Consider the following 13,073-nt stretch of genomic DNA (forward strand, 5'->3'; position numbering starts at 1 on the left):
TATACACTACACTATACACTACACTATATACTACACTACTACACACTACACTATACACTACAGTATACACTACGCTATACATTACGCTATACACTACACTACACTATACACTACACTATACACTACACTATACACTACACTATACACTACACTATACACTACACTATACACTACACTATACGCTACGCTATACGCTACGCTATACACTACACTATACGCTACGCTATACACTACACTATACACTACACTATACACTACACTATACACTACACTATACACTACACTATACGCTACGCTATACACTACACTATACACTACGCTATACACTACACATTCACTACACCATACTGCGGTCGGTAGGTAAATTTTAGGCTCAGTCAACCTAGAGGAGGCACACACCGCCCATGCTTCGTAGGCGGGCCACAGGCACGGCTGCAGAGACCCAACTCACACAAGTGGCATGATGCAACGCAAAGAAGATAAGAATGTGGGCGTGTGAGACGAGCGATATATATATAATTTGGCGACGTTTCGGAAAATTCCGCTTCCTCAAGATGTTGTTTGCTCATGGAGAAGGGCCCTTGCCCGAATTGTCGCACATTGTGTTGTACGTTGTATACGGCCACATGAGCTTCATCATCTTGGCAGCGGCCTTTGGTTGGACCATGGGCAAAAATAAGTCACTGCATTGTGCAGTCAGATGCTATATACACTACACTATACACTGCACTATACACTACACTATACACTACACTATACACTACACTATACACTACACTATACACTACACTATACACTACACTATACACTACACTATAAACACTACACTATACACTACACTATACACTACACTACACTATACACTTCACTATACACTACACTATACACTACACTATACACTACACTATAAACACTACACTATACACTACACTATACACTACACTATACACTACACTATACACTACACTATAAACACTACACTATACACTTCACTATACACTACACTATACACTTCACTATACACTACACTATACACTACACTATACACTACACTATACACTACACTATACACTACACTATACACTACACTATACACTACACTATACACTACACTATAAACACTACACTATACACTATACTATACACTTCACTATACACTACACTATACACTACACTATAAACACTACACTATACACTTCACTATACACTACACTATACACTTCACTATACACTACACTATACACTACACTATAAACACTACACTATACACTACACTATACACTTCACTATACACTACACTATACACTACACTATACACTTCACTATACACTACACTATACACTTCACTATACACTACACTATACACTACTATACACTACACTACTATACACTACACTATACACTGCTATACACTACACTACTATACACTACACTATACACTGCTATATACTACAATAAACACTACACTATACACTTCACTATACACTACACTATACACTACACTATAAACACTACACTATACACTACACTATACACTACACTATACACTACACTATACACTTCACTATACACTACACTATACACTACTATACACTACACTACTATACACTACACTATACACTGCTATACACTACACTACTATACACTACACTATACACTGCTATACACTATACACTACACTATACACTTCACTATACACTACACTATACACTACACTATACACTACACTATACACTACACTATACACTACTATACACTACTATACACTACACTATACACTTCACTATACACTACACTATACACTATTATACACTACACTATACACTACTATACACTACACTATACACTGCTATACACTATACACTACACTATACGCTACTATACATTACACTATACACTACACTATACACTACACCATACGCTACTATACACTACACTATACACTTCACTATACACTACACTATACACTTCACTATACACTACACTATACACTACACTATACACTACACTATACACTTCACTATACACTACACTATACACTACACTATACACTACACTATACACTACACTATACACTACTATATACTACACTATACACTTCACTGTACACTACTACACATTACACTATACACTACACTATAAACACTACACTATACACTACTATACACTACACTATAAACACTACACTATACGCTACTATACACTACACTATACACTACACCATACGCTACTATACACTACACTATACACTACACCAAACACTACATTCTACACTACTATCCATTACACTATACACTCCACTATACACTACACTATACATTACTATACACTACACTATACACTACTATACACTACACTCTACACTACTATATACTACACCATACACTACTATACACTGCACCATACACTACACTATACACTACTATACACTACACTATACACTACACCATACACAACGCTATAAACTACTATACACTACTATACACTACACTATACACTACTATAGACTACACTATACACGACACTATACACTACACTATACACTTCTATACACTACACTATACACTACACTATACACTACTATACACTACACTATACACTACTATACACTAAACCATACGCTACTATACACTACACTATACACTACCATACACTACACTATACACTACACTATACACTACTATACACTACACTATGCACAACATTATACACTACTATGCACTACACTATACACTACTATACACTACACTACACACGACTATACCCTACACTATTCACTACTATCAACAGAAGATGTGTACTGGATTAATTGCACTTGTGGCAAATGCTACGTTGTTCTGTTTACGTGGCAAACCTTACTAGCTGGCTGTGTCGGGTGGTGGCGGGTTTAACGACGACACAACATTTAGATATGTACGCGATCTAAGCCCCCCCCAAAAAACCCGAATCATGGATGATATCGGTCGCGACAGCCTACGTGTGAAACCGGTTGCTGTTGTTGATAATAATTCATGATGATTAAAAAAAATAAGTAACGGGCTTTGACCCTATCCGACAATGATACGGGACGTGTCGAGATGTCCACACACGCACAGGGACACACGCACAACTGCTTAGACAAAGATCCCCCGTGTAGCCTGTAACAGACTGTAGGGGGAAAGTGCTGTTAGCGAGCACCTATGAAGGCCGGCACGGCACACGAGGGGGTGGGTGGTCAGCACCACGCCCGGCCGCCTTTGTCTCCCTAGTGACGATGGATACTCATCGCACCACGTATTCATTTGAGGCTGAGTCGACCTAAGAGAGGCCCAGGGCCGGTTCAGATAATCGTCACCGGTGTTGAGCGGGAATCGAACCCGGGTCGCCGGGTTCATAGCGCAGAGTAGCGCTAACTGCTACACCAACGCTCCCCACACACTCACACGACAACAACCGCCATTCACCACTAAGTGGCGGTGACGTCACCACGACGCTTGTGCCAGGCCATGTGCACCTTGGGGCCACGAAGTGTTGAACGCCCGCGGGCAGGAGGTCACGGGGCAGACCCAGATGCCACGGGTCGACTGACTAAGATAGCTGACTGATGCACCACCTGTGCCCCCTACTGTGCCAACTTGCTGTGCTTTAGCCACCCGGCACTCCGCTCGTTGTTGTGAGCGTCGCTCCTCCGCCCTCCGTTGTTGTCGAAGGGCGACTGCCTCCAACTGCCCAGTAGCGTCCTTCACGAGCCTCCTCCACTGAGGCCGATCTTGACACCCCTGGTACCGGTCATCGGAAACTCCACTCAGCTCCACGTCCTCCTGTACCACATCACTCCATATCTTCTCTAGCCCGTATCGCGCCCGTTTAGCCCCCTCGATCCGGCCGAACAAAAGCTGTTTAGGCATGCGGTAGCTGGGCATGCGGGCTACATGACCCAGCCAAAGCAGCCTGCTCACCGATGGGACTTTGCCCAGATCTTTCAAGGATTTGTGAGCTCCTCACACAATCCAGTCTGGTTAAACCCAGGATGGATCGTAGGCAGCCCAGCCTAAATGTTTCTAACCGGCGAAGATGTTCCATTAGGGGGGTCCACGTTTCGCAAGCGTAGAGAAGGGAGGGAATGACCGTGGCCGAGAAGACCTGAAGCTTAGTGCGGAGCGACAGACCAGGTAGCTTCCACACAGCGTTACGCAACCGATGAAAATATATTGCCGCTCGACTGATTCGGAGTAAGACCTCTGTTGTTAAACTGGAGCCAGTCATAAGCACACTGCCCAGGTATGGGAAACTCTCCACTCTCTCTCCACAACTGCCCCATCACCGATTGGGAGTTGTGGGGGTGGAGTGTCCGATGGTACAAAATACCCAGGCAGGTGCTTAGTTTTGGTGGGGCTGATGGTAAGGCCCCAACTCTTAGTGGCATGCTCCAGTCTCAGCAGCAGCGTCTCCAACTCCTCCTCTGACTGAGCAGCTATTACCAAATCATCAGCATACATAACGTGGTTGAGCAATAGGGAGCCATCCCTTGACCGCACCCGGGCATCGATCAGCCTCCCATTATATCTGTACCATATGGAGATTCCCCCGGTACAGCTATTGAAGGCTTCACGAACTACGTGGTCAAAATAGATTGTAAATAATGTGGGAGCCAGAGGACATCCCTGTCGCACCCCAAGGTGTACAGGGAATGGCTCTGACTCCAGGCCACGTAGTTTTACCCGGGCCCGCTCACCATCATGAAGGTCCTTAATGATCGTGAGCAGAGGGTCAGGTACTCCAAAAGCACGAAGAACGACCCAGAGCCCAGGCCTACTGATGGTATCATAGGCCTTGACCAGGTCAATAAAGCAGAGATGTAGGTCTTGTTGGAATTCCCTACACCTCTGCTGTAGCAGACGGACACACATACTCACACACACACAGACACACACACTCATACACACACACAGACACACACACTCGCACACACATACACAGACACACATACTCACTCACACACACAGACACACACACAGACACACACACTCAACAACAACCGCCATTCGCCACTAATTGGCGGTGACGTCACCACGACGCTTGTGCCAGGCTATGTGCACCCTGAGGCCACGTGAAGTGTCGAACGCCCGCTGGCAGGAGGTCACGGGGCAGACCCAGGTGCCACGGGTCGACTGACTGAGATGACTGGCTGATGCACCACCTGTGCCCCCTACTGTGCCAACCCGCTGTGCTTTAGCCACCCGACGCTCCGCTCGTTGTTGTGAGCGTCGCTCTTCCGCCCTCCGTTGTTGTTGGAGGGCGACTACCTCCAACTGCCCAGTAGCATCCTTCACCAGCCTCCTCCACAGAGGCCGATCTTGACACCGCTGGTACCAGTCATCGGCAAGTCCACTAAGCTCCACGTCCTCCTGTACCACATCACTCCATCTCTTCTCTAGCCCGTGCCGCGCCCACTTTGCCCCCTCAATCCGGCCGAACAAAAGCTGTTTCGGCATGCGGTGGCTGGGCATACGGGCTACATGACCCAGCCATCGCAGCCTTGCCCGCCGGAGGAGCTCACCGATGGGACCTTGCCCAGATCTTTCAAGGATTTGTGAGCTCCTCACACAATCCAGTCTGGTTAAACCCAGGATGGATCGTAGGCAGGCCAGCCTAAATGTTTCTAACCGGCGAAGATGTTCCATTAGGGGGGTCCACGTTTCGCAAGCGTAGAGAAGGGAGGGAATGACCGTGGCCGAGAAGACCTGAAGCTTAGTGCGGAGCGACAGACCAGGTAGCTTCCACACAGCGTTACGCAACCGATGAAAAGATATTGCCGCTCGACTGATTCGGAGTGAGACCTCTGCTGTTAAACTGGAGCCAGTCATAAGCACACTGTCCAGGTATGGGAAACTCTCCACTCTCTCCACAACTGCCCCATCACCGATCGGGAGTTGTGGGGATGGAGTGTCCGATGGTACAAAATACCCAGGCAGACACACACGCAAACACACATACTCACACATACACACAGACACACACACACACACACAGACACACACGGTATAACAATGTAAGCACCGTGTCCCTGACACTGATACGGCGTTCTGCCACGAGACGAACGGTACCAGCACAATGCAACGTGGAACCACAATCACAAGCACCGACAGCAAAGACTTTGCTGTTTTTTCCTGGATTTTTCTGTTGCGCGTAGTCCCTTGAAGATGTTTTTCTTGTTCGTGATTTTGTTTTGTTGCGGATGCACCCGAGTCGAAAGAGCCGCATGGCTCACGGGGTTAAATACCGAATTCATGAAACTGAACTGACGCTGCCTCCTATTGGGTGCCCATTTGGCGTTTGATGATGCTTCGTTTGGTTCGCTGTCCTTGGCGCACCTCCCATGAGCACGGATGGCTACGTACGGTGCGGTAGAAGTTCAACAGCACACACACACACAGAGACACCCATAGACACCCATAGAGACCCACAGAGACACACAGATTAACACGGTTGGCTACGTACGGTACGAAATAAGTTCAACATCACACACATACACAGAGACCCATAGACACCCATAGAGACTCACAGAGACACAGATTAACACGGTTGGCTACGTACGGTGTGAAAGAAGTTCAACATCACACACATACACAGAGACACCCATAGACACCCATAGAGACCCACAGAGATGCACAAATTAACACGGTTGCCTACGTACGGTGTGTAAGAAGTTCAACAGCACATACATACACAGAGACCCATAGACACCCATAGAGACGCACAGAGACGCACAAATTAACACGGTTGCCTACGTACGGTGTGTAAGAAGTTCAACATCACACACATACACAGAGACCCATAGACACCCATAGAGACCCACAGAGACGCACAAATTAACACGGTTGCCTACGTACGGTGCGGTAGAAGTTCAACATCACACACATACACAGAGACACCCATAGACACCCATAGAGACGCACAGAGACGCACAAATTAACACGGTTGCCTACGTACGGTGTGAAATAAGTTCAACATCACACACATACACAGAGACACCCATAGACACCCATAGAGACTCACAGAGACACACAGATTAACACGGTTGGCTACGTACGGTGCGGTAGAAGTTCAACATCACACACATACACAGAGACCCATAGACACCCATAGAGACCCACAGAGACGCACAGATTAACACGGTTGGCTACGTACGGTGTGGTAGAAGTTCAACAGCACATACATACACAGAGACCCATAGACACCCATAGAGACTCACAGAGACACAGATTAACACGGTTGGCTACGTACGGTGTGAAAGAAGTTCAACATCACACACATACACAGAGACACCCATAGACACCCATAGAGACTCACAGAGACACACAGATTAACACGGTTGGCTATGTACAGTGTGAAAGAAGTTCAACATCACATACATACACAGAGACCCATAGACACCCATAGAGACCCACAGAGACACACAGATTAACACGGTTGTCTACGTACGGTGTTAAAGAAGTTCAACATCACACACATACACAGAGACCCATAGACACCCATAGAGACCCACAGAGACACAGAGATTAGCACGGTTGGCTACGTACGGTGTGAAAGAAGTTCAACAGCACACACATACACAGAGACACCCATAGACACCCATAGAGACCCACAGAGACACAGAGATTAGCACGGTTGGCTACGTACGGTGTGAAAGAAGTTCAACAGCACACACATACACAGAGACACCCATAGACACCCATAGAGACGCACAGAGACGCACAAATTAACACGGTTGCCTACGTACGGTGTGTAAGAAGTTCAACATCACACACATACACAGAGACACCCATAGACACCCATAGAGACTCACAGAGACACACAGATTAACACGGTTGGCTATGTACAGTGTGAAAGAAGTTCAACAGCACATACATACACAGAGACCCATAGACACCCATAGAGACCCACAGAGACACACAGATTAACACGGTTGTCTACGTACGGTGTGAAAGAAGTTCAACATCACACACATACACAGAGACACCCATAGACACCCATAGAGACCCACAGAGACGCACAAATTAACACGGTTGCCTACGTACGGTGTGTAAGAAGTTCAACATCACATACATACACAGAGACCCATAGACACCCATAGAGACCCACAGAGACACACAGATTATCACGGTTGGCTACGTACGGTGTGAAAGAAGTTCAACATCACACATACACAGAGACCCATAGACACCCATAGAGACCCACAGAGACACACAGATTATCACAGTTGGCTACGTACGGTGTGGTAGAAGTTCAACATCACACATACACAGAGACCCATAGACACCCATAGAGACTCACAGAGACACACAGATTATCACGGTTGGCTATGTACGGTGTGAAAGAAGTTCAACATCACACACATACACAGAGACCCATAGACACCCATAGAGACCCACAGAGACACACAGATCATCACGGTTGGCTACGTACGGTACGAAATAAGTTCAACATCACACACATACACAGAGACCCATAGACACCCATAGAGACCCACAGAGACACAGATATTAGCACGGTTGGCTACGTACGGTGTGAAAGAAGTTCAACATACATCATGATCATCGTCATCATCATCGCCACCACAACCATCCTGGCCATCATCGTCAACACGATCGTCGTCATCATGTGCGCTGCTACTCGCTGACAGCACTTGCCCCTACAGCCTGTTACAGGCTACACGGGGGACCTTTGTCTTTGTGTGTTCATAGGCGCTGCTGCTACTCGCTACTAACAGCACTTGCCCCTACAGCCTGTTACAGGCTACACGGGGGACCTTTGTCTTTGTGTGCTCATAGAAGCCGCTGCTACTCGCTAACAGCACTTGCCCCTACAGCCTGCCGCAGGCTACACGGGGGACCTTTGTCTTTGTGTGTTCATAGGCGCTGCTGCTACTCGCTAACAGCACTTGCCCCTACAGTCTGTTACAGGCTACACGGGGGACCTTTGTCTTTGTGTGTTCATAGGCGCTGCTGCTACTCGCTAACAGCACTTGCCCCTACAGCCTGTTACAGGCTGCACGGGGGACCTTTGTCTTTGCCTGAACGCGAGCGTGTGAGCGCCCTCGCGAGGAAGAGATATCAATGCGACACGATGCGAGCACATTAAAAAAAACCTAAATGATGAACGAAGCAAAGTGGACGACGACATCGAGCATCTTCTTGATTCCTCTGATCGTAAAAGAAGATGATGATGATGATGAAGATGATGATGAAGATGATGATGATGAAGATGAAGATGATGATGAAGATGATGAAGATGATGAAGATGATGAGGATGATGAAGATGATGATGAAGATGATGATGATGATGAAGATGATGAAGATGATGATGATGAAGATGATGAGGATGATGAAGATGATGATGAAGATGATGATGATGAAGATGATGAAGATGATGATGAAGAAGAAGATGATGATGATGATGAAGATGATGAAGATGATGATGATGATGAAGATGATGAAGAAGATGAAGATGATGATGAAGATGATGAAGATGATGAAGATGATGATGAAGATGATGATGATGATGATGAAGATGATGAAGATGATGAAGAAGATGAAGATGATGAAGAAGATGAAGATGATGAAGATGAAGATGAAGATGATGAAGATGATGATGGTGATGATGAAGATGATGATGAAGATGATGATGAAGATGATGATGATGGTGATGATGGTGATGATGATGAAGATGATGAAGATGATGAAGATGAAGATGATGATGATGATGAAGATGATGATGAAGATGATGATGATGAGGAAGATGATGATGATGAAGATGATGAAGATGATGAGGATGATGATGATGAAGATGAAGATGATGATGATGATGGTGATTATGATGATGATGAAGATGATGATGAAGATGATGATGATGGTGATGATGATGGTGATGATGATGATGAAGATGATGATGATGGTGATGATGGTGATGATGATGATGAAGATGATGAAGATGAAGATGGTGATGATGATGAAGATGATGAAGATGATGATGATGGTGCTGATGATGATGAAGATGATGATGATGAAGATGATGATGAAGATGATGAAGATGATGATGAAGATGAAGATGATGAAGATTATGAAGATGATGATGGTGGTGATGATGATGATGAAGATGATGATGATGAAGATGATAATGAAGATGATGATGATGAAGACGATGAAGATGATGATGATGAAGATGAAGATGATTATGATGAAGATGATGATGGTGATGATGATGAAGATGATGATGATGAAGATGATGATGAAGATGATGATGATGAAGATGATGAAGAAGATGATGAAGATGATGATGAAGATGATGAAGATGATGATGATGGTGATGATGATGATGGTGATGATGATGAAGATGATGGTGATGATGGTGATGATGATGGTGATGATGATGAAGATGATGATGATGGTGATGATGATGGTGATGATGATGGTGATGATGGTGATGATGATGGTGATGATGATGAAGATGATGGTGATGATGATGGTGATGATGATGGTGATGAAGATGGTGATGATGATGGTGATGATGGTGATGATGATGGTGATGATGGTGATGATGGGTCCCGTGGCCAGCCAGGCGGTCACGAGCCGCGCTCGTCGCTGGACCACAGCAGCAGCAGGGGCACGTGACAGGCGCCTCGCCTGTCACGTGACACGGACGCGACCTTGAATGTACTTCTCTTGTAGCTGGGGGGTGGCTGGGGGGGGAGGAGGGAGATAGGAAGGGAGGAGGTGGAGGGAGTGGAGGGAGTGGAGGATGGAGGGAGGGAGGGCGTGGAGGAGGGAGGGAGGGAGTGGAGGAGGGAGTGGAGGAGGGATTCAATGGAGGGAGGGAGGGAGATAGGGAGGGAGTGGAGGAGAGTGTGGAGGAGGGAGTGGAGGGAGGGAGATAGGGAGGGAGTGGAGGAGGGAGTGGAGGGGGTGGAGGAGGGAGTGGAGGAGGGGGTGGAGGAGGTGGAGGAGGGAGTGGAGGATGGAGGGGTGGAGGGAGTGGAGGAGGGAGTGGAGGAGGGAGTGGAGGGAGTGGAGGAGGGAGTGGAGGAGGGGGGGAGGGGATGGAGGAAGTGGAGGGAGGGAGGAAGGGAGATAGGGAGGGGTGGGGGGAGGGAAAGAGGGAGGGCAGAGAGGGAGGGAGTGGAGGGAGGGAGGTAGTGAGGGAGGGGGTTGAGGGAGTGGAGGGAGATAGGGAGGGAGGGAGTGGAGTGAGGGACGGGAAGGAGAGATGGAAGAGAGGGAGGGAGGAGTGGGATGGAAGAGAGGAAAGAGAGTGAGCGAGAGAGAGCGAGAGGGAGTAGAGAGAGAGAGGGGGGGGGGGTAGAGAGAGAGGGGGGGGGGTAGAGAGAGAGGGGGTAGAGAGAGAGGGGGGGTAGAGAGAGAGGGGGGTAGAGAGAGAGGGGGGTAGAGAGAGAGGGGGGGTAGAGAGAGAGGGGGTAGAGAAAGAGGGGGGTAGAGAGAGAGGGGGGAGAGAGAGAGGGGTAGAGAGAGAGGGGGTAGAGAGAGAGGGGGTAGAGAGAGAGAGGGGGTAGAGAGAGAGGGGGTAGAGAGAGAGAGAGAGGGGGTAGAGAGAGAGGGGGGTAGAGAGAGAGGGGGGTAGAGAGAGAGGGGGGGGTAGAGAGAGAGGGGGGTAGAGAGAGAGGGGGGGTAGTGAGAGAGGGGGTAGAGAGAGAGGGGGTAGAGAGAGAGGGGGTAGAGAGAGAGAGGGGGTATAGAGAGGGGGGGTAGAGAGAGAGGGGGTAGAGAGAGGGGGGTAGAGAGAGAGAAAGGGGGTAGAGAGAGAGGGGGTAGAGAGAGAGAGAGGGGGTAGAGAGAGAGGGGGTAGAGAGAGAGGGGGTAGAGAGAGAGGGGGTAGAGAGAGAGAGAGAGGGGGTAGAGAGAGAGGGGGTAGAGAGAGAGGGGGTAGAGAGAGAGGGGGTAGAGAGAGAGGGGGTAGAGAGAGAGGGAAGGGGTAAGAAGGAGATCAGTGCGAGAAATATTTTGTTAAATCTTTCATTTAAAAAGAAGGGGGGGGGGGGGTTACATAAAGCGAAACATTAAAAAAAACACAAAAACCGAAATGATGAACGAAGCAAAGTGCCGCCTACACCAAGCATCTTCATGTTTCCTCTGATCGTAAAACAAGAGGAGAGGGAGGGAGGGGTGGGAGAGATGGAAGAGAGGGAGGCAGGACAATGATAACAAAGACGCCATCCATCTTGCAATCACGAGCGGGCCGATATATAACACAGAGACACACACACAGAGACACACACAGAGAGAGACACACAACAACAACAACAACCGCCATTCGCCACTAAGTGGCGGTGACGTCACCACGACGCTTGTGCCAGGCCATGTGCACCTTGAGGCCACGTGAAGTGTCGAACGCCCGCTGGCAGGAGGTCACGGGGCAGACCCAGGTGCCACGGGTCGATTGACTAAGATGACTGAGATGACTGGCTGATGCACCACCTGTGCCCCCTAATTCGCCAACCTGCTGTGCTTTAGCCACTCGGCGCTCCGCTCGTTGTTCTGAGCGTCGCTCCTCCGCCCTCCGTTGTTGTTGAAGGGCGACTGCCTCCAAATGCCCAGTAGCGTCCTTCACGAGCCTCCTCCACAGAGGCCGATCTTGACACCGCTGGTACCACTCATCGGAAACTCCACTCAGCTCCACGCCCTCCTGTACCACATCACTCCATCTCTTCTCTAGCCCGTACCGCGCCCGTTTAGCCCCCTCGATCCGGCCGAACAAAAGCTGTTTAGGCATGCGGTGGCTGGGCATGCGGGCTACCTGACCCAGGCAACGCAGCCTTGCCTGCCGGAGGAGCTCACCGATGGGACTTTGTCTAGATCTTTCAAAGATTTGTGAGCTCCTCACACAATCCAGCCTGGTTAAACCCAGGATAGATCGTAGGCAGGCCAGCCGAAATGTTTCTAACCCGCAAAGATGTTGGGGGGCCACGTTTCGCAAGCGTAGAGAAGGGAGGGAATGACCGTGGCCGGGAAGACCTGAAGCTTCGTGCAGAGCGACAGACCAGGCAGCTTCCACACAGCATCACGCAACCGATGAAAAGA

Source organism: Petromyzon marinus, chromosome 66 (assembly GCF_048934315.1).
Source record: "Petromyzon marinus isolate PM22_M1 ecotype Great Lakes invasive population chromosome 66, UKy_Petmar_22M1.pri1.0, whole genome shotgun sequence".
Classification (NCBI taxonomy): Eukaryota; Metazoa; Chordata; class Hyperoartia; order Petromyzontiformes; family Petromyzontidae; genus Petromyzon; species Petromyzon marinus.